This window comes from Phacochoerus africanus, chromosome 4 (assembly GCF_016906955.1).
Source record: "Phacochoerus africanus isolate WHEZ1 chromosome 4, ROS_Pafr_v1, whole genome shotgun sequence".
Lineage (NCBI taxonomy): Eukaryota > Metazoa > Chordata > Mammalia > Artiodactyla > Suidae > Phacochoerus > Phacochoerus africanus.
The window spans coordinates 47,231,522-47,251,270 of record NC_062547.1 but is presented as its reverse complement, the minus strand read 5'-3'; the positions used below and the strand labels follow the sequence as shown (position 1 = coordinate 47,251,270).

Sequence of the window (19,749 nt, the reverse complement as noted above, 5' to 3'; positions counted from 1 at the left end):
GCTAACCTTGAAGAGACTCCCACAGAAGCAAAAGGCAGATGAAGGAAATGACAACAACAGCCATTTGGGGGAGATTGTTCTACCATGACACTAATGCAGGCAAGCATCATTTTGGGATAGGCTTCTATATTAGTGCCAAGGACCCAACACCAACCTTCAATGAACCAGCACTGCCCCTGGCCCACCAGGCCCTCTAGACAGCCATGTAAGAAGCCTACATCAAGCTCTAGGAAGCTTGCAGCCAAGACATAAGGCACAGACTCATAGCAAACTGGATAGAAGCCAGCCCTGTCTACTAGCACACTCACAGTGGCCAGCCCCAAAAGTTCATATAGCCCACAGAATGGGCACCTATAGAGCAAGCATGTAGCTCTAGTGACCAGAGTAGACTGTGTTGCCAGGCCACAGACAACATCTCCTACATAGGGCCCCCTCTCCAAGAGCAGGAAATATAAGCAACAAATATAATACATTGAAAGAAACACAGAGATCTGGCCAAATGAGGAGACAGAGGATTATATTCCAAATGAATAAACATGACATAACTTTGAGAAAAGAACTAAATGGAGATGAGCAATCTACCCAATGGAAGAGTTCAACATAGCGACCATAAAGACATTCAACAAACTCAGGAGAAGAATGGATAGATAGAGAAGTTTAACAAATGGAAATATGAAGAAGTATCAAATAGAGCTAAAAAAAATACAATAATTGGGAAAAGATTAAGACAGTGGAGGAGTAATATGTGACACTCACCTTCTCCCACAAACACATCAAAAAAAAAAAAAAACCATCTACATATAGAACAATTCACAAAGAATATTTACTGAAAGCTAGCAGAAGACCTTAAACCTCCAAAAAGAGCAGGAAACCCTCCACATAACTGGGTAGAATGAAAGGAAAATAGAGAAAAAAAAAAAAAAAAAAGGAATAAGGACAAGACCAGCACTCCTGAGAGAGAGCTGTGAAAGAGGAAAGGAACCCACTCCCTGGTAAGCCACCTAACAGGGAAATCAGCCAAGATGAAGGGACCTCAAAGCTACAGAAAATGCACACCAGCTGGACTGAGGAGGGCAAAGCAGAGGGAGAAACGAAAAGACAATTGGTGCCACAGCCCCTGGACACAACAGCCTGAGACACGTGGGCAGGGGCTGGGTGCTGAGACTCAGGCTCCAGAGGTCAGTTCTGGGGAGAGAACTAGGGTTGGCAGTGTGAAGACAGCCTGAGAAAGGTAGGGAGTGGTGCACCAAGGACTGGGGAATGGAGTACCACAGCAAAGGGAACGGGGGTGGAGGTCTGGGTCTACAGGAGAGGCAAGGTGCCATTGTTGGGGAGGGCAGGCTACAGGCAGCAAGGTACCTCTTGTGTGGGCTATGGGTGATGGCCCCTCATGCATCTGGTACAGGTGGCAGTGCCTCCTTTTCTGGATAAGCATGATGGCATGCTACTTGCATGGTCTACAGGCAGCAAGGGCAAACCACCGCAGTTATCTCTGACTCCACAGGTGGGTGTGGCCTTCCACCACTAGGCTTCCGTGAGCAGACACCATCTACAGCCCCAGTCACCTCAGAGGATGGCAGAGAGGAGGGCACTGCAACCAAGTACCACCCATTGTTGTTCTCACTCCCCTGGGAACACACACACCCTAACACTGCCAGTACAAATGCTCTGGGCACCGCCTAAACCTGACTGACAGTCACTACCACTTCCTAGGGCCCTGCAACTAGGAGAAGCCTGTGCCATCTTCCCAAGGGTCCTCGTCACAGTCAACGATCCAGCAACCAGGGGCCTATCAAAGGGATAACAGCCTGCACACACTGAGGAAAAGGAGAGCAAATATCCAAAGTCTCACACCAAAAATAAATAGTAAGCCCTCACAAAATACTCAGGGGGGCTCTCAGATATAAATAGTCCTCTAAGACTACAGTAGTTGTTTTCCCTAAACTCACAGAATACAAAAAATAGAACCAAATTGAAGCAGCTCAGGAACCACTCCCAGTTAAAAGAACAGGAGAATTCACTTGAGCTGAACAGAAAAAAAGAAAATTTTTTTTTTTTTTAATTATGATAGTTTAAGAAACCTGGGACATCAAGCATACAAACATTATAGGGTCCCAGAAGAAGAAGGAGAAAAGAGCAGGGAACTTACCTGAAGATACAATAGTTGAAATCTTCCCTAACCTAAGAAAGAGAAGACATTTAGGTCCAGTCAGCAAAGAAAAGTCCCAAACAATATGAAACCAAGAGGTCCAAACCAATACAAATTATAATAAAAATGGCAAAAAATTAAAGATAGAAAATCTTAAGAACAGTGAAAGAAAAGTAACTAGTTACATAAAGAAACTTCAAAAGACTAAGAGCTGACTCTTCAGAAGAAACTGCAGGTGAGAAGGGAATGGCATGATATATTCAAGGTGAGGAAAGGAAAAAAAAACCTACAACCAAGAATACTCTTCTAGCACGGTTATCATTGAGATTTGAAAGGGAAATAGACTTTAATGGACTAGTGAAAGCTAAAAGGTCAGCAACTCTAAACCGGTTTACAGGAAATGCTAAAAGAACTTCTCTAACTGGAAAAGAAAAGGGTGCTGCTAGAAATATGAAAATTATGAAAACAAAAATATTGCATTGTAAAGGCAAACATACAGTAAAGGTAGTAGATCAATAATTATAAACCTAGAAGGAAGACTAAATACAAAAGTAGTCAAATAAAACTATATCAATAATAAGATACAAAAACAAAAAGATTTAAAATGTCAGGAGTTTCCATCATAGCTCAGCAGTAACAAATCTGACCACTATCCATTAGGACACAGGTTTGATCCCTGGCCTCGCTCAGTGGGTTAAGGATCCTGCACTGCCAAGAGCTGTGGTGTAGGTTACAGCTCGGATCTGGTATTGCTGTGGCTGTGGCATAGGCCAGTGGTTACAGCACCTATTTGACCCCTGGCCTGGGAAACTCCATATGCCACAGGTGCAGCCCTAAAAATAAAATAAAATAAAATAAAATAAAATAAAATAAAATAAAATAAAATATGATGTCAAAAATATTAAATGTGTAGGGGGTAAAATTAAGGTTGTTAGAATGTGTTCAAGATTAAGACTGATCAACTTGCAAGTGTGTGTGTGTATACATATATAGTTATATATTAACCCCATGGTAACCATAAAAACCTGTAAAAGATACACACAAAAAAGGAAATTCAAACTTAATAGTCATCAAACCACAAAAGAGCCAAAGAAAAAGAGAACTACAATGAACTATAAAAACAAGCAGCAAACCAAAAAAAGCCAATAAGCATACACCTATCAATAACTAATGTAAATGGGAGCTCCCGCTGTGGTACAATGGGAGTGCTGGGATGTGGGTTCCATCCCTAGCCCAGCACAGTGGGGTAAGGATCCAGCACTTCCATAGCTGTGGCGTAGGTCAAGACTGCAGTTTGGATCTGATCCCTGGCCTGGGTGCTGCACATGCCATGGGGCAGTGGAAAAATGGAAAAAAATTCTCCAATCAAAAGACATAGTGGGAGTTCCCTGACATTGCAGTGGGTTAAGGATCCAGTGCTGTCACCACTGTGGCCACAGGTTTGATCCCTGGCCTGGGAACTTCCTCATACTGCAGGTGTGGCCAAAAAAAAAAAGACTGAGTGGTTGGGAGGTCCCTGATGGTCTAGTGGTTAGGACTCAACAGTTTTACCACTTTGACCCAGGTTAAATCCCTGGTCTAGGAGCTAATGTCTCACATCAAGCTGCTGCATGCCACAGCCAAAAAAAAAAAAAGAGAGAGAGGCTGAATGGATTTTTTTTTGGGGGGGGGGGGGCTCTTTTTGCCATTTCTTGGGCCGCTCCTGTAGCATATGGAGGTTCCCAGGCTAGGGGTTGAATCAGAGCTGTAGCCACCGGCCTGTGCCAGAGCCACAGCAACGCGGGATCTGAGCCGCATCTGCAACCTACACCACAGCTCACACCAGCGCTGGATCCTTAACCCACTGATCAAGGCCAGGGATCGAACCCGCAACCTCATGGTTCCTAGTCGGATTTGTTAACCACTGAGCCAAGACAGGAACTCCTGAATGGATTTTAAAAAAGAAAATCATATATATGCTGTGCCAAAAAGAAACTCAGATCTAAAGATATATAAAGATATAGATAGATAGATAGATAGATAGATAGATAGATAGATAGAAGAAACTTCAGATCTAAAAACATACAGACTGAAACTTAGGGGATGGGAAAAAGGATTCCGTGCAATTGGAAACAAAAAGCTACAGGAGCAATACTTACATCAGACAAAATAACAAAAGTAAAAAAAGGACACTACATAATGACAAAAGGATCACTCCAACAAGAAAATATAGCAACTGTAAATATATATGCACCCAACATAGGAGGACCTAAATACATAAAAGAAATATTAACAAACACAAAGGAAGAAACTGACAATAATACAATAGCAGACTTTAACATTCCACTTATATCAATGGATACATCACCCAGACAGAAAATCAGTAAAGAAACAGTGGCCTTAACTAACACGCTAGAAAAGATGCCCTAACAGATACGCACAAAACATTTCATCCAAAAGCAGCAGAATATACAGTCTTTTCAGTGCAAATGGATAAATCACAAGCTAGGCCACAGAACAAACCTCAAAAAATTTAAGAATACTGCAATCCTATCAAGCATCTTTTTGACAACAGTATGAAACTAGGAACCAACTACAAGAAAAAAATTACAAAAGACACAAATGTATGAAGGCTAAAAAAACATGCTACTCAATGACCAATGGTTTACTGAAGAAAGCAGAGAGGAAATTTAAATAAAATAAAAAAAAACGGAGACAAATGAAAATGTAAACACAACAATCCAAATCTCTGGTACACATCAAAAGCAGTCTCAAGAGAGAGTGATATAAGCCTACCTCAGGAAACAAGAAAAATCTTAAATTAACAACCTAACCTTACACCTAAGGAAAAAGAACAAACCTAAAATTATTAGAAGGAAAATTACTACAAGGAAGGAAACCATAAAGATCAGAGCAGAAGTAAACAGACTAAAAACAAACAACATAAAAAAACAAATGAAATTAAGAGTAGTTCTTTGAAAAGATGAACTAAATTGATGAACCTTTAGCTAGACTCATCAAGAAAAAAAAAAAGAGGGCCCAAATAAATAAAATCAGAAATGGAAGAGAACTTAAAACAGACACCACAGAAACACAAAGGATCTTAAAAGATCAGTAAGAACAGTTACATGCCAATAAAATGGACACCTAGAAGAAAAGGATAAATTCCTAGAAATATACACTCTCCCAACCTTGAATCATTAAGAAATAGAAAGTATGAAGAGACCAATTACCAGTAATAAAATTGAATTAAAAAAACAAAAAACCAATAAACTCCCAAAAAACAAAAGTTGAGGACCAGACCACTTTACAAAACATTTAAAGAAGAGTTAACGCTCATCCTTCTCAAACCATTCCAAAAAAAAAACTGAAGAGGAAGGAATACTTCTCAACTCATTCTACAAGACCAGTATAACTCTGATACCAAAACCATACAAAGATACCACAAAAAAAGTAAATTACATGCCAATATCTCTGATGAACACAGATGTAAAAATCTCAATAAAACATGAGTAGGAGTTCCCACTGTGGTGCAGTGGGTTAAACATCCAATCAGTCACTCTGGAGGCACAGGTTCAATCCCCAGCCTGGCACAGTGGGTTAAAAGGATCCAGTGTTGCCAAAGCTGTGGCATAGGTTGCAGCTGTGGCTCAGATTCAATTCCTGCTGAGGAACTTCCATATGCCACAGGTGTGTCCATAAGTTAAATATATGTGTGTGTGTGTGAGCAAATTGAACTCAACAATACATAACAAGGATCATACACCATGACAAGATAGTATTTATTCCATGGATGCAAAGATTTTTCAATATATATAAACCAACCAATGTGATATAACACATTAACAAACTGAAGAATAAAATTCATATTATCTCAATAGATGCAGAAAAAGCTTTATTATCTCAGTAGATACAGAAAAAGCTTTTGACAAAATTAAACATTTATGATAACAAAGTGGGTACAGAGGGAACATACTTCAATATAATGAAGGCTGTTTATGACAAAACCACAGCCAACATCACACTCAACAGTGAAAAGCTGAAAGCATTTCCTCTAAGATCAAGAACAAAACAAGGAGGCCACTCTCACCACTTTGATTCAACATAGTATTGGAAGTCCCAGCCACAGCAGTCAAACAAGAAAAAGAAATACAAGGAATCCAAATTAAAAAGGAAAAGGTAAAACTGCTCCAGTTCACAAGGTGACATGAAATATGTCACCATTCACAGAAAATCCTAAATATGCTACAAAAAACTATTAAACAAATACAGTAAAGTTTTAAGATACAAAATTAATATACAGAAATATGCTGCACTTCTATACACTAACAATGAGCTATCAGAGAAAGATTCACTACTCACAATTGCATCAGGAGTTCCCATCGTGACACAGCAAAAACAAATCCGACTAGGAACCATGAAGTTGTAGGTTCAATCCCGCATTGCTATGGCTGTGGTGTAGGCTGGCAGCTGTAGCTCCAATTCAACCCCTAGCCTGGGGAACCTCCATATGCCGTGGGTGCAGCCCTAATAAAGCAAAAAACAAAACAAAACAAACAAACAAACAAAACCCAAAAAAAACTGCATCAAAAAGATTAAAATAGGAGTTCCCGTTGTGGCGCAGTGGTTAATGAATCCGACTAGGAACAGTGGGGTTGCAGGTTCACTCCCTGGCCTTGCTCAGTGGGTTGGGGATCCGGCGTTGCCATGAGCTGTGGCGTAGGTCACATACACAGCTCGGATCCCGAGTTGCTGTGGCTCTGGCGTGGGCCAGCAGCTACAGCTCCAGTTAGACCTCTAGCCTGGGAAGCTCCATAGGCCACAGGAGTGGCCCCAGAAAAGGCGGAAAAAAAAAAAAAAAGAGAGACAAAAAAAAAAAAGATTAAAATACCTAGGAATACATCTAAAGAGATGAAAGACCCGAACCCAGAAAACTATACAACAATGATGAAGGAAACTGAAGACAGTGCAAAAAAATGGAATGATCTACCACAGCCACAGATTGGAAGAATTAAAATGTTAAAGTATGTTAAAATGACCATACTACCCAAGGCAATTAGCAGAGTCAATACAATCTCTATTAAAATGCCAATGGCATTTTTCAAAAAACTGGAACTAACAATTCTAAAATTTGTTTGGAAATACAAATGATCCCAAAACACTCTTGAGAAAGAAGAACAAAGCTGGAGGTATCATACACCCTGATTTCAAATTATATCTACAAAGCAACAGCAATCAAAACAGTATGGTACTGGCATAAAAAGAGACCCATGAACAGAACAGAGAATCCAGAAATGAACCCACACTTAGTGGGTGAACCCACACTCAGTCAATCTACAACAAAGAAGGCAAGAATATATATAATAGGTAAAAGATAGCCTCTTCAATAAAGTGTTGGAAGAACTGGACAGCTACATGAAAATGAGTCAAACTTGACTAATTTCTCATAGCATATACAAAAACAAATTAAAAATGGAACAGAGACTTAAATGTAAGACATATTTCCAAAGAAGAACAGCTGGCCAACAGACACATGGAAAGATGTTCAACATCACTCATCATATTAAAAATCACAGTGAGATAACACCTTAGACCTTTCAGAAAGGCTATTATCAAAAATAAAGAATAACAGGAATCCCTATTGTGGCACAGGAGAAACAAATCCTACTAGTATCCATGAGGATGTGGGTTTGATCCCTGGCCTCGCTCAGTGGGTCAGGGATCCAGCATTGACATGAGCTGTGGTATAGGTTACAGATGCGGCTCAGATCACGCACTGCAATGATGAAACAGACAAGGGCATAATATCCAAAATATACAAACAACTCATACAACTCCACAACAAAAAAATAAACAACCCAATTTAAAAATGGGTAGAAGACCTAAATAGACATTTCTTCAAAGAAGACATACAGATGGCCAACAGGCACATGAAAAATTGCTCAACATTACTCATTATTAGAGAAATACAAATCAAATCTACAAAGAGGTACCACCTCACACCAGTCAGAATGGCCATCATTAACAAGACAACAAACAGCAAATGCTAGAGAGAATGTGGAGAAAAGGGAACCTTCCTACACTGACTGACTGTAAATTGGTACAACCACTATGGAAAATGGTACGGAGTTACCTCAGAAAACTAAGTATAGAACTACCATGTGATCTAGCAATCCCACTCTTAGGCATATATACAGACAAAACTTTCACTGAAAAAGATACATGCACACAAATGTCCACTGTAGCACTATTCACAATAGCCAAGACATGGAAACAAACTAAATGTCCACTGACAGATGAATGGATTAAAAAGATGTGGTACATATACACAATGGATACTACTCAGCCATAAAAAAGATAAACTGATGTCATTCCCAGCAACATGGATGGAACTAGAGATTCTCATCTCTAGTCAGAAGTCAGAAAGAGAAAAACACCACATGGTTAAAAATCTGGAGTTCCTATCATGGCTCAGCAGAAAAGAATCTAGTATTCATGAGGATGTGTGTTCGATCCCTGGCCCCACTCAGTGGGTTAAGGATGTGGCATTGCCGTGAGCTGTGGTGTAGGCTGCAGACACGTCTCGGCTCGGATTTAGCGCTGTTGTGGCTGTGGCATAGGCCAGCAGATACAGCTCTGATTCGAACCCTAGCCTGGGGAACCTCCATATGCCACGGATGCGGCCCTAAAAAGCAAAACAAAACAAGGCAGGTCTCGGTTTCAAGATGCTAAAGCAAACCAGAGCAAGCCATAGTAGGGGAAATGCAACATTAACTTAAAATCTAAATAAACATTCAAGATTTTAAAAAAAAAGTTTAATTCTCTCTTCATTAATGAACGTCTATAGCTATCTTTCTCCCTTACTGTGGGTTCATAACAAATAAAGAAAAAAACAAACAAAAAAAAGGGAGTCAGACAGATAAAGATAAAAATATAGCTGAAACCAGTGGACAAAAAAAAGCTTTCCATTACTTCAACTGTAAATTCCACTTAAAACTGTAGATGTTTCATTTCCTTCTTCCTCATAGGGTCCAATCTGCTCAGAGCTACATACAAAAGAGTAGCAAGTCTATGTCCTAGGAATTGACAGCTCCAAAAATAGAACCAGAAGATACTGAACAAAAGCATACTCAATCCCTTCTCCAGGCCTCACCTAATCCTCCCTTGGGAAGGTATCTCACTCAGGGAGAGGAAAAAAGGGGAAAGCAACTTCCAAGAGAGAACTTTCTCACTTTACAAGTCCTGTAGAAACATGGGGAGAGGAAAATGATGGTTCCTCCTTCACCAAATGTAATCTCCAAAAAAACACAACAGATTCTTTAGAATGTTTTTAAAACTCTCAAAGAGGAACACCTCATAAACATAATACACTTCTCCTATTTCACTTCCCAAACCAGAGACAGGGATTTGATGAGTAGATGTTAGACAAACTTAAACTGAGAAGGCTGTGCTAAAATAAAATAAAATTAAGTGTGAACTCCCAAAGTAGCCGTGATTAAAAATCAATATTCTACAAACGTCAGAACTCTGTAAAACTGCAGAGTAAACAAAGTATTTCTCCACCACTTTATCTTCTTTTTTAAAACTCTCCCTCACCTAGCCTCCTTTCTCACACTAACCCCCAAAAACCTTCACTTTGCCCTCTACATGCATAAGGTTCACTTCTTAGGACTAACCTCTAAACTCCCATTCTCCACAGCCCAACTAAGTATGAATCAGATTATGTGATTAAAGTGCTTTCCACTAATTGAGTAAATGTGATTTAATCCCACAGGTTTCAATTCCACAAATATCATTTAAGCGCCGCTATGTATAATGCACTGTTTATAATCAAAGTACCCATTCTCCTCACACAAAAAAACTAGTTAACTCAAATCAATCTTTTAACAGACAGTGTGAGAGAGAAGCACATGAGTACCTGCTTCAAATCATACTCTCCCCTTCCCATTTCCTCCCATCCTGATGCCCTGTCCACCCAACGCATCTGCTAGAGAATAAAATCCAAGGAATCAATATAGCATTCAACAAAAGTCAATGACTTGGAAGAAAACAGCAAACAATAAATATTCAAAACCACAGATGAGTTGTAGAGGGTCTTCTAGATTTATTTTACATACTAACCATAGGTACAATAAAGAGCTTCTGAATAAATATTATTTCCTTACAAGATATCTATAAATCAGCTTTGTTCAGAACCCTGAATTACTAAACCATATATACTGAGAGAGTTTTTCTTCAGTTAATTCCACAGTTAAAACATTAATAAGTGGAGTTCCCATCGTGGCGCAGCGGTTAACGAATCCAACTAGGAACCATGAGGTTGCGGGTTCGATCCCTGCCCTTGCTCAGTGGGTTAAGGATCCGGCGTTGCCGTGAGCTGTGGTGTAGGTTGCAGACGCGGCTCCGATCCCGCGTTGCTGTGGCTCTGGCGTAGGCTAGTGGCTACAGCTCCGATTAGACCCCTAGCCTGGGAACCTCCATATGCCACGGGAGTGGCCCAAAAAAATAGCAAAAAGACAAAAAAAAACACATTAATAAGTATCAATTTGCCTAACCATATGTAAAGGCTATTACACTTGGCTCTTAAACTTATCTACTGTTTTCAATTAGAGTTCATTAACGTTTTCCCCCAAGTCCTCCCAGGTTTGAAATTCCAAACTAATTGGCATTCTTGTTTTATATTTTCTTTTCAGTTGTAAAATTTATTCTTACTTATAACAGAGATCCAAATCTGGAGAGTAGGATACAACTACTGACAGGTTTGACTTTGGTGGGGCCACATGAAGTCACTTTTAACTGTTTCAACTAGCTGTCAATATTTTCAAGAGTCAGGAGACTTCACGTAAAAATCCAGATTTCCTGTGTTCTCTTCAGAAGGCTAAAGTCTGTGCTCATATTCATTATGGCACTAATCAAGTGAACCTCTTAAATGAGGCATAAACTCCCTATTGTATTTCACTCATTCTAATTTTCGAATGCCTGGTACCTGAAGGCAAGTGAGTTTGCTATTCAGAACCTATTCCTCTGAAAGGTGCCTAATATTTTCCAGACCACTTCAACACTTCACCAAGTCACTTCAATGTAAAAAGACAAAAAGCCATATTGGTTTGCAACTTTCATAGTTAATAAAAAAAAATTCAAAAAGTTTAAAAGGGTGAGAAATAAAAAAATTAGGACTAGTTGAAGAGTGACATACAGAATGTAAAGAGCCTGTATCGAGTTCCTGTTGTGGCTCAGCGGAAATAAATTTGACTAGTAAGCCTGAGGACGTGGGTTCGATCCTTGGCCTCATTCAGTGGCTTAAGAATCCGGAATTGCCATGAGCTGTAGGTTGCAGACGTGGCGCCCATCCTGCCAGCAGGATATAGCTCCGATTTGACCCCTAGCCTGGGAACCTCCACATGCCACAGGTGCAGCCCCAGAAATAAGTAAGTACATAGCCCATCTGAAAGCTTTTTTGAAAATGAGGGAAAAACAGGTGAAATAATTCAAAAACACTGTCAAGCCACTGAAAGCTTTCCTGACTGAACACTACGTTACTCCATAGTTCCTCAAAACTCCAGGCTTCAGAACCTCCCTTTCCATTTTCTCTTTATATATACCAACAGCAGTTAGGTCACAAACTTTGAGAAGGGAAATTTATAAAACACATTTACATCTTCAAAAACAATTCTCTTCACACACATTAATAGTCTTTATCCACCATCAAATCCTCTCCCAAGTATTTTCTACTGCTCTCAGCTTTGTATTCCAACGACAGCTACAGTTCTCATTTTTAAGGCTTGGGCTTTAGTCCTGGATGGGCTCTCCAGCACAGCAACTTTTCTGCCCCTTATACTTGCATTCCTTATTATATCCCTTATTCCAGTTTCTACAGTCTATTTCATTCAAAATTTATCCAAAACTCCCACTCTAAAAAGTCTTAATCAAGCTGGGGTGGCGGGGATACCCAGTTGTCCAAATAAAACCAGTATACTTGATTTGTTCATTGAAATTGTTGATTTAAATAAAAGGCATGAAGGCTCTTAAAGAATAAAAAACGTTTAAATAAATTCTACCTGCCAAGTGTATAAAGTGACAAGACAGTGATGCTCTAGCATGTCTGGACTAGTGCTAAGAAAGATTAGCAGGAAATCTGTGAGATGCAGGGCATGGTCTCATTGCCCCCAGACTAACAAATTACAAATTAATGTCTCACTCTGCACCCCATTCCCAAGGATGAAGGGTGTTAGGAGACTTGCACTTGAAGAAGAAAAAAATAAGCAGCTTTTCTGTGCAAGTTTTGGGGAAACAAAGCTCTACCGCACGTGATACCGTTACAGCATAAAACCACGCAGCGCATTATCGGAGTCTCACTCTTCTTCACCCAAAGCGAGACTCGGGCCACCTTAGCCCCTATTGTGATACGCCCCCGTCAGGATGTCGCGGCGTTAGCCCAGGATGACAGAAAAGGGGCGGGGCACACGGTTTCTCTGCCCGGGGAAGGAGGGTTGAGGGTATCGCCTTCATCTCTGGGGAAAGGCCTCGGAACTCCTAACCCAAAAACAGCACTCCCGAAAGCCAAGTCCCTTCCCTACCTCTCCGAACTGGGGGCCAGAGGCCAGAGCCCAGAACCTCACCCACGGTCCCCTAGCAGGGTCCGGGACGCCCAGACCACCGCCACAGCAGCCGGGCTCTCAAGCCCAGATTCGCCCTCCGCCCCCTTCCTCCTTCGCCCCCACCAAGCCCAGCCTCCGGCGCCGCCCCCACGGAGTTCCCCAGCTAGGTCCAGTCACTCTCGAACCTGTAGTCCCTCTTGAGTGTCCAGGAACAGTCCGGGGCCAGCGACACCTCGGCTTTCTCCCCAACTGGAACCCTCGGAAAGTGTCTCTGGCGGCTGCCACTCCGGCGTCTGCGGCTACCAGAGCCGCCCCGGCAGGTTGCAGGCCGGCTCCTAAGCTTCTTCTCGCGAGAGCTCGTAGTTGGAAGAGGCGAGGCTGGCCTTGTTCTCGCGAGAATTGTGCTCCCCGCCCAGGAGTTGGGTGGGGCGAAGAGGGTGCGGGCGGTTGAGGGAGTGGCTCGCTAGGGTGGGCGCTCTGCTTGGGGGACAGCGCCGCAAGACTGGAAGGCGCCTGTCTTCCCAGACGTCAACTCGGGATCAGCCTCGAGACTTGAGCCTGGGTGGCTAAAAGCAGAGTTACCCCCAAACCTTTGAACCGCACTCTTTACTTGATTTCCTGTCACCGTTAGAAAAGAACGGACCGCGTCTCTAGCCCAGAGTTGAAGAAATACCTCAGGGACGCTGGGTTTGCTCCGGGAAAGCATTTCCCTCAACTGAGCAAACTTCGAAATCGCCTTTGCCCGCTCAGCTGGCGAGTATTAACCGGCCTGGTTTCAGGAAAGGCCGTCCTCGGGAGGGCCAGCCTCTGTCCCCCAAGCGTCCGCCTCTGTTTGTTTTTAAACGCTGGGTTGGCGGGAACGGTATGCCAGCTGGAACTTCTGCATTTGGGGCCCCTGTCGAAGGTCGACGGCAACCTGAATGGGGTATTGCTGCTTGTGGCAGAAGGTCGCCAGTAGTTTCAGTCATTCGGCTTCACTGAGCCTACTGTGTGTCACAAGCTGAACTACACAAACGGGAAACAATAAAAGACACGGTCTCCGCCCTCAAAGCTCACACCCTGGGGGCGAGACCTACCCGAAAACGGCTAATCCCGTTACACTGTGGTAAGGGCCAACTGTGAGCTGTGAGAGGGAGTAACCGGCTCAGCCTGCCTCGTTGAGGAAGCCTCCACCAGGGAGTGACATTTGAGTGAATCTTGAGAGATGAGTAAGAGTTCCCCACTTTTGAGAAGGGTGGGAGGAGCACCGCGAGCAAAGGAAGCCATGAGGAAGAGGACTTGGTTTGTGTAATTTGCTAAGAAAACAGATTTTGCTGGAAGAACTTGGCTGAAATTTTTTTTTCATTGTTAAGTTGGGAAGAGAAAACTCCCTGACTCCCACATGTGATAACCAGTGGTTTTCAAATCAAACTTTATTGTAAGGAGATGAGAAGTTGAGCTGCACAATAGAACATAGTGTACATCCTCTTCCCCATCTAGGGACACCCAAATGTGAGAGACCTAAGGAAAACGGGTTATTGTCATAGTATCCCAAGTTATTGTTATTGCTGACATTCTGCTAAAGTGAAAATCTTTGGAGATTTCTAAGAAGGAAGAGTATCTAATAGTTTTCTGATACTGGTAATCTGATTGAGACACTTAAAGTCCTCAGGCAACAAAACAGCAAAAACCTCACTGGCCTTGATTTATTATTGTAGCTATCTTCTGTAAAATAAGATCAAGAGAGGTAATTGTAATTCAATGGTCCAAGTTAAGACTAGTGAGGTCTGTCAGACAGGAAGTATTTCCCTATATCAAAATAAAAGCTGGAGTTCCCATCGTGGCTCAGCAGAAAAGAATACAACTGGGAACCATGAGATTGCTGGTTCCATCCCTGGCCTCTCTCAGTGGGTTAAGGATCTGGCCTTGCCCTGAGCTGTGGCGTAGGTCGTAGACAGCTCGGATCTGGCATGGCTGTGGCATAGGCTGGCAGCTGTAGCTCTGATTCCACCCCAGCCTGGTAACCTCCATATGCCGTGGGTGTGGCCCTAAAAAGCAAAAAATTAAAAAAATATATTTCCACAGAAAAGAAAATCATGGACAAGGAGAACAGACTTATGGTTGCCAAGAGAGAAGGGGAATTTGGGGTTAATATATGCAAGCTATTGCCTTTGGAATGGATAAGCAATGGGATCCTGCTGTATAGCACTGGGAACTATATCTGGTCACTTGTGATGGAGCATGATAATGTGAGAAAAAAGAATGTATACACACCTTGCCGTGCATCAGAAAATTGACAGAACACTGTATATCAGCTATAATGGAAAAAATAAAAATCATTATAAAAAATTAAAAATAAAAAAATAAAAGCTATCATTCCTAAAGAGAGACTCTTAACATTCTACTGTAGGGTTTCTTCCAATTTCCCTTTAGACACATTATTTTCATATGTATATGTACTATAACTTCATTTGGCTCACCCTCCCCTCCCTAGGAATATGTCAAATACTTAACAGAAATAGTTTATAAACAAATAGAAAATCATTAAGTTGTACACCCAAAAACAATATAATGATGTCAACTATACCTCAATTTTTAAAAAATTAAATTTTATAAAGGTAGTTCTAACCCTGCTGTGGGCCAATCAGGTGCACTGCTTAGCGTAATTCCCACATTCTATTCCAAGTTCTAGGAATTTTCCAGGAAACATGAGAAGAATTATATTAGTGAAATTTTTCAGATAAAATATGGAAACTTTATTCCATGCTGGAATCTGGACATATTGTTCTACCTTGCTTTGAGAGGCCTATAATTCATTTTATTCTGCAATTCTTAAAAAAAAAAAAAGCAAGAAAATCTAAAAATCTAATAAAGCTATCACTTTTTAAAAACTGTCCTTTCAAATATTAATTTGGGAGCATTGGTAGCAGCTATACATCTAGTAAGTAATGCCATTGATCACAAACCGCTCTGCATGGTAATTTTGTTTTTTTTTATTTTTTTATTTTATTTTTTTGTCTTTTTGCCTTTTCTAGAGCTGCTTCTGCAGCATATGGAGGTTCCCAGGCTCGGGGTCTAATCAGAGCTGTAGCCGCCTGCCTACACCAGAGCCACAGCAACTGGGGATGTGAGCCGTGTCTGCAGCCTACACCACAGCTCATGGCAACGCCAGATCCTTAACCCACTGAGCAAGGCCAGGGATCGAACCCGCAACCTCATGGTTCCTAGTCAGATTCATTAACCACTGCACCACGACGGGAACTCCTGCATGGTAATTTTAAATGCTAGCTGACTGGTTCAGACCCTTAAAGTCTTTTTCCCACAAAATCAATCCTTGTACCAAAAAAAGTCAAAATGAATAAAGAGAAATTTCAAAGAGAAACAATTAGCAAACAAGTATTTTTGGTTGTCTATATTATTATACCTCATTGCATGCTAACACAAAATTGTTTCAAGGCAAAGGATAAGATAGACCTCTGAATTAATGATAAGCCACATATCCACAATCCTATTTAACTTTAAAGCCTGGAATTTCTTTGTACTACAAAGTTCGAGCACTGATACCTAATATCAGAACAGGAAAATCATACACACACAAAAACTGTATCCCTCTTCAGCAAATATATTTATTGATCAAGATCCTGTGTAAGAGTACGAGGAAGTATAGACATCATTAATATAGAGGCTCTACTTATAAAGATGAGATATGTAATTAAATGACAACAACAACAACAAAAAGTTGGGTCATACAGAGATAATGTGCTATGGGAGGTCAGAGGTAGGAAAGATGTTTCCAACTGAAGATATGAAGATGCAGAAATAGGGGAGGAGAGGAAGGATGTTTGATCTGGAATCTTAATAGATAGGAGTCTGACTTGAAGCTATAGTAGGAAAGGGCATGGCTACGGAAAGATCAACAAAAGTATATGTATAGCTAAGCTCAGTATTTTGTAGGGGGAACATTAAGCAATTAAAAAGAATGAATAGGGGAGTTCCCGTCGTGGCGCAGTGGTTAACGAATCCGACTAGGAACCATGAGGTTGCGGGTTCGGTCCCTGCCCTTGCTCAGTGGGTTAACGATCCCGCGTTGCGGTGAACTGTGGTGTAGGTTGCAGACGCGGCTCGGATCCCGCGTTGCTGTGGCTCTGGCGTAGGCTAGTGGCTACAGCTCTGATTAGACCCCTAGCCTGGGAACCTCCATATGCCGCGGGAGCGGCCCTAGAAATGACAAAAAAAAAAAAAATGAATAGGTGTTTCTTGGTGGCTCCCAGGTAAAGGATCTGGCATTGTCACTTCTGTGGCTATGTCTCTAATGTAATGCAGGTTTAATCTCTGGCCTGGGAACTTCCCCATGCCGTGGGCAAGGTTAAAAAAAAAAAAAAAAAAAAAAAAGAATGAATAGGAAGTGAACTTGGGACAAAAAGACCTTGGAACGACAAGAGATAAACTTTCCGTAACTTGTTCGTTTGGAATAGAGAGAAATCGCAGACCTTTCACAGTTTTTGACAAATTCTCTAAGGCTTTTTTTGTAGAAATATGCAAGGTGGTCCAAAAATTGACCTATAAATGTAAAAGTTCTAGAATAGCCAAAAGAATTATGAGAAGAACAAAGTTGAAGAACTTAACACTAAAAGATTTAAAAACTTACTATAATGCTATAGGAATCAAAATGATATGGTATTAGCATAGAGCTAAGCATATAGATTAGTGTAATAGAATTGCAAGTGCAGGGAGCTTGCGTCGGCAGGCGCAGTGGTTAACAAACTGGATCCTTAACCAACTGTGCTGGGACAGGGATCAAACCTTGGACCCACATCCCACGATGCTGCTGATCCTATTGTGCCACAGCAGGAACTCCCATTCTACATGCTTGCCTCAGGCTGCAGGTAGTGATTATTTCTATCAAAGGGATGGTGAGGGGCCTGTAGGTTTTCCTGCTAACTAATTAACCAACCTGAGTAATTCCTTCTATAATTGGCAATCCCTCCCTACCCCACCCCACCTCTGTTGTTGACTCCAGGCTCTTTCTTGGGTCTTAAAGCTGGGCAAGTGAAGACTTACAGGTTTGCAAGATGCAGCCCAATAATTGGCAAGGATGTGAAGAAAAGCAAACCTTTGTACGCTGTTGGTGGGAATGTAAATTGGTGCAACCACTATAACAGTACAGAGCTTTCTCAAAAATCTCAGGGTAACTAATAAGTTCCCTTTTTCTTTTCTTTTTTTTTTTTTGTCTTTTGTTGTTGTTGTTGCTATTTCTTGGGCCGCTCCCGCAGCATATGGAGGTTCCCAGGCTAGGGGTCTAATCGGAGCTGTAGCCACCGGCCTACGCCAGAGCCACAGCAACGTGGGATCCGAGCCACGTCTGCAACCTACACCACAGCTCACGGCAACGCCGGATCATTAACCCACTGAGCAAGGGCAGGGACCGAACCCGCAACCTCATGGTTCCTAGTCGGATTCGTTAACCACTGCGCCACGATGGGAACTCCTTTTTCTTTTCTTTATATGTGCATACCTGCAGCATATGGAAGTTTCCAGGCTAGGAGTTGAATGGAAGCTACAGATGAGGCCTGGATCATGGCCACGGCAACACCAGATCTGAAACATACCTTGTGGCAATGCTGAATCCTTAATCCACTGAGCAAAGCCAGGGATCAAACCTGCATACTCACAGAGACTATGTAGGGTCCTTAACCCACTGAGCTACAATGGGAACTCCCAATAAGTTATTTTTTATGGGCATTTCTTAATATTCTTTTTTCACCCAACTTTTACTGAGATAGAGTAGGCATATACCTTTGTGTAAATTTAAGGTGTATAACAATGATTGACACACACATCCACCATAGATAGAACATTAAAGAAATAGGAAAAAAGATGAGCAGTGAGGTCCTGCTGCATAACACAGGAAACTATATCCAATCACTTGTGATATATATGTCTGGGACACTTTGCTGTACAGTAGAAATTGACAGAACATTGTAAATCAACTATAATTTTAAAAAATGTTTTAAAGAAATAGGAAAAAAATTTTTCCTTGTGATGAGAACTTTCAGGATTTACTTTCTTAACTTTCATTTACATCATACAGCAGTGTTAATTATACTTATCAAGTTGTACGTTACATCTCTAGTACTTATAACTAGAAGTTTGTGCCTTGGATTACCTTCATCTAACTTCTTCTTCCCCCAAACCCCACCTCTAACAGCCACAAATTTGATCTCTTTTTCCTTTGAGTTTGTTTGAGGGTTTTTTGGTTTCATCGATTTTGGTGGAGGGGGTTGTGGGGTTTCCTGGCCCAGGATCAAACCCATTCCACAGTGACAACGCAGGATTCTTAACCCACTAGGCCACCAGGCAACTCCTAGTTATCATATGTTAACATACAAAGTTATTACAATATTATTGACAATATTCCCCATGCTATGCATTCCATGCCTCTGACTCATTTATTTTGTAACTGAAAGTTTGTACCTCTTAATTTCCCTCACTTCTTTCACTCATTCTCCCACCCCTCCCCTCTGACAACCACCTGTTTTTTCTCTGTATCAATAACTGTTTCTATATTGTTATGTTTACTCACTTGTTTTGGTTTTTAGTTTCCACATACAAATGGAATTACTCAGTTTTTGTTTTTCTCTGTGTTACTTATTTCACTTAGCATAATACCTCTAGATCCAGCCATGTTGTTGCAAATGGTGGGATTTCATTCTTTTTATGGCTAATATACCATTGTGTGTATATATAAATACCACGTCTTCTTTATCCATTCATCGATCTTTTTTTTTTTTTTTGTCTTTTTAGGGCCACACCTACAGCATATGGCAGTTCCCAGACTAGGGGTCAAATCAGAGCTGTAGCTGCTGTCCTAGGTCACAGCCACAGCAACGGGGGATCCGAGCTGCATCTGGGACCTACACCACAGTTCATGGCAACACTATATCCTTAACCCACTGAGCGAGGCCAGGGATGGACTCTTCATGGGTAGTAGTCAGATTCGTTTCTGCTGAGCCACAACAGGAACTCCCCATTCACCCATCTAAA

General features: G+C 41.4%; 1 protein-coding gene across 3 annotated transcripts in view; it reads right to left on the bottom strand.

Moving 5' to 3' along the window:
- Positions 1–13,090, bottom strand: part of BTBD10 (BTB domain containing 10) — a 93,693-nt gene extending 80,603 nt beyond the window's left edge. For 2 of the 3 annotated variants that reach the window (XM_047776242.1, XM_047776243.1), the window contains exon 1: positions 12,912–13,041. The gene's annotated coding sequence lies outside the window, so the exon portion shown is untranslated. Of the gene's footprint in view, positions 1–12,911 lie in introns of all 3 variants that reach the window. The other variant, XM_047776244.1, reaches the window with a different exon arrangement.
- Between the last annotated feature and the right edge of the window lie 6,659 nt (positions 13,091–19,749).